The following is a 4,376-nucleotide window of genomic DNA, read 5'->3' as shown; positions in this document are numbered from 1 at the left end:
TTTTCACAAAATATAATAAATTTTAACATTTCTATATTATTTTACACAAAATAACCAACTTTTCATAATTCACCGAACTTTGAAAATTTTTCTAAGTCCCACAAATAAGAGGAAAATTTTTAAGTATCGGTCCTAGACGATTTTCGACGTGATATCACTGTAATATAGACGATTTCTAGCAATATATATCATAACACCAAACTCGCTACAATTATTATTTATCGAGTTATTAGCAAATAATGGACGGATGTGCTACTCCGTCGACAAAACTCTGGAAATTTTTCTAAGTCCCACCGCCAAGAGGAAACTTTTTCCCTATCGGTCCTAGACGATTTTCGACGTGATATCACTGTAATATAGACGGTTTCTAACAATATATATCATAACACCAAACTCGCTACAATTATTATTTATCGAGTTATTAGCAAATAATGGACGGATGTGCTACTCCGTCGACAAAACTCTGGAAATTTTTCTAAGTCCCACCGCTAAGAGGAAACTTTTTCCGTATCGGTCCTAGACGATTTTCGACGTGATATCACTGTAATATAGACGGTTTCTAACAATATATATCATAACACCAAACTCGCTACAATTATTATTTATCGAGTTATTAGCAAATAATGGACGGATGTGCTACTCCGTCGACAAAACTCTGGAAATTTTTCTAAGTCCCACCGCCAAGAGGAAACTTTTTCCCTATCGGTCCTAGACGATTTTCGACGTGATATCACTGTAATATAGACGGTTTCTAACAATATATATCATAACACCAAACTCGCTACAATTATTATTTATCGAGTTATTAGCAAATAATGGACGGATGTGCTACTCCGTCGGACGTTCGACGAAAATTTTTCTAAGTCCCACCGCCAAGAGGAAACTTTTTCCGTATCGGTCCTAGACGATTTTCGACGTGATATCACTGTAATATAGACGGTTTCTAACAATATATATCATAACACCAAACTCGCTACAATTATTATTTATCGAGTTATTAGCAAATAATGGACGGATGTGCTACTCCGTCGGACGTTCGACGAAAATTTTTCTAAGTCCCACCGCCAAGAGGAAACTTTTTCCCTATCGGTCCTAGACGATTTTCGACGTGATATCACTGTAATATAGACGGTTTCTAACAATATATATCATAACACCAAACTCGCTACAATTATTATTTATCGAGTTATTAGCAAATAATGGACGGATGTGCTACTCCGTCGACAAAACTCTGGAAATTTTTCTAAGTCCCACCGCCAAGAGGAAACTTTTTCCCTATCGGTCCTAGACGATTTTCGACGTGATATCACTGTAATATAGACGGTTTCTAACAATATATATCATAACACCAAACTCGCTACAATTATTATTTATCGAGTTATTAGCAAATAATGGACGGATGTGCTACTCCGTCGACAAAACTCTGGAAATTTTTCTAAGTCCCACCGCCAAGAGGAAACTTTTTCCGTATCGGTCCTAGACGATTTTCGACGTGATATCACTGTAATATAGACGGTTTCTAACAATATATATCATAACACCAAACTCGCTACAATTATTATTTATCGAGTTATTAGCAAATAATGGACGGATGTGCCACTCCGTCGACAAAACTCTGGAAATTTTTCTAAGTCCCACCGCCAAGAGGAAACTTTTTCCCTATCGGTCCTAGACGATTTTCGACGTGATATCACTGTAATATAGACGGTTTCTAACAATATATATCATAACACCAAACTCGCTACAATTATTATTTATCGAGTTATTAGCAAATAATGGACGGATGTGCTACTCCGTCGACAAAACTCTGGAAATTTTTCTAAGTCCCACCGCTAAGAGGAAACTTTTTCCGTATCGGTCCTAGACGATTTTCGACGTGATATCACTGTAATATAGACGGTTTCTAACAATATATATCATAACACCAAACTCGCTACAATTATTATTTATCGAGTTATTAGCAAATAATGGACGGATGTGCTACTCCGTCGACAAAACTCTGGAAATTTTTCTAAGTCCCACCGCCAAGAGGAAACTTTTTCCCTATCGGTCCTAGACGATTTTCGACGTGATATCACTGTAATATAGACGGTTTCTAACAATATATATCATAACACCAAACTCGCTACAATTATTATTTATCGAGTTATTAGCAAATAATGGACGGATGTGCTACTCCGTCGACAAAACTCTGGAAATTTTTCTAAGTCCCACCGCCAAGAGGAAACTTTTTCCCTATCGGTCCTAGACGATTTTCGACGTGATATCACTGTAATATAGACGGTTTCTAACAATATATATCATAACACCAAACTCGCTACAATTATTATTTATCGAGTTATTAGCAAATAATGGACGGATGTGCTACTCCGTCGACAAAACTCTGGAAATTTTTCTAAGTCCCACCGCTAAGAGGAAACTTTTTCCGTATCGGTCCTAGACGATTTTCGACGTGATATCACTGTAATATAGACGGTTTCTAACAATATATATCATAACACCAAACTCGCTACAATTATTATTTATCGAGTTATTAGCAAATAATGGACGGATGTGCTACTCCGTCGACAAAACTCTGGAAATTTTTCTAAGTCCCACCGCCAAGAGGAAACTTTTTCCCTATCGGTCCTAGACGATTTTCGACGTGATATCACTGTAATATAGACGGTTTCTAACAATATATATCATAACACCAAACTCGCTACAATTATTATTTATCGAGTTATTAGCAAATAATGGACGGATGTGCTACTCCGTCGACAAAACTCTGGAAATTTTTCTAAGTCCCACCGCTAAGAGGAAACTTTTTCCGTATCGGTCCTAGACGATTTTCGACGTGATATCACTGTAATATAGACGGTTTCTAACAATATATATCATAACACCAAACTCGCTACAATTATTATTTATCGAGTTATTAGCAAATAATGGACGGATGTGCTACTCCGTCGGACGTTCGACGAAAATTTTTCTAAGTCCCACCGCCAAGAGGAAACTTTTTCCGTATCGGTCCTAGACGATTTTCGACGTGATATCACTGTAATATAGACGGTTTCTAACAATATATATCATAACACCAAACTCGCTACAATTATTATTTATCGAGTTATTAGCAAATAATGGACGGATGTGCTACTCCGTCGGACGTTCGACGAAAATTTTTCTAAGTCCCACCGCCAAGAGGAAACTTTTTCCCTATCGGTCCTAGACGATTTTCGACGTGATATCACTGTAATATAGACGGTTTCTAACAATATATATCATAACACCAAACTCGCTACAATTATTATTTATCGAGTTATTAGCAAATAATGGACGGATGTGCTACTCCGTCGACAAAACTCTGGAAATTTTTCTAAGTCCCACCGCCAAGAGGAAACTTTTTCCCTATCGGTCCTAGACGATTTTCGACGTGATATCACTGTAATATAGACGGTTTCTAACAATATATATCATAACACCAAACTCGCTACAATTATTATTTATCGAGTTATTAGCAAATAATGGACGGATGTGCTACTCCGTCGACAAAACTCTGGAAATTTTTCTAAGTCCCACCGCTAAGAGGAAACTTTTTCCGTATCGGTCCTAGACGATTTTCGACGTGATATCACTGTAATATAGACGGTTTCTAACAATATATATCATAACACCAAACTCGCTACAATTATTATTTATCGAGTTATTAGCAAATAATGGACGGATGTGCTACTCCGTCGGACGTTCGACGAAAATTTTTCTAAGTCCCACCGCCAAGAGGAAACTTTTTCCGTATCGGTCCTAGACGATTTTCGACGTGATATCACTGTAATATAGACGGTTTCTAACAATATATATCATAACACCAAACTCGCTACAATTATTATTTATCGAGTTATTAGCAAATAATGGACGGATGTGCTACTCCGTCGGACGTTCGACGAAAATTTTTCTAAGTCCCACCGCCAAGAGGAAACTTTTTCCCTATCGGTCCTAGACGATTTTCGACGTGATATCACTGTAATATAGACGGTTTCTAACAATATATATCATAACACCAAACTCGCTACAATTATTATTTATCGAGTTATTAGCAAATAATGGACGGATGTGCTACTCCGTCGACAAAACTCTGGAAATTTTTCTAAGTCCCACCGCCAAGAGGAAACTTTTTCCCTATCGGTCCTAGACGATTTTCGACGTGATATCACTGTAATATAGACGGTTTCTAACAATATATATCATAACACCAAACTCGCTACAATTATTATTTATCGAGTTATTAGCAAATAATGGACGGATGTGCTACTCCGTCGACAAAACTCTGGAAATTTTTCTAAGTCCCACCGCCAAGAGGAAACTTTTTCCGTATCGGTCCTAGACGATTTTCGACGTGA

The sequence above is a fragment of the Halictus rubicundus genome, unplaced genomic scaffold, assembly GCF_050948215.1.
Source record: "Halictus rubicundus isolate RS-2024b unplaced genomic scaffold, iyHalRubi1_principal scaffold0694, whole genome shotgun sequence".
Taxonomy (NCBI): domain Eukaryota; kingdom Metazoa; phylum Arthropoda; class Insecta; order Hymenoptera; family Halictidae; genus Halictus; species Halictus rubicundus.
Note: the sequence above shows the minus strand (reverse complement) of the source record.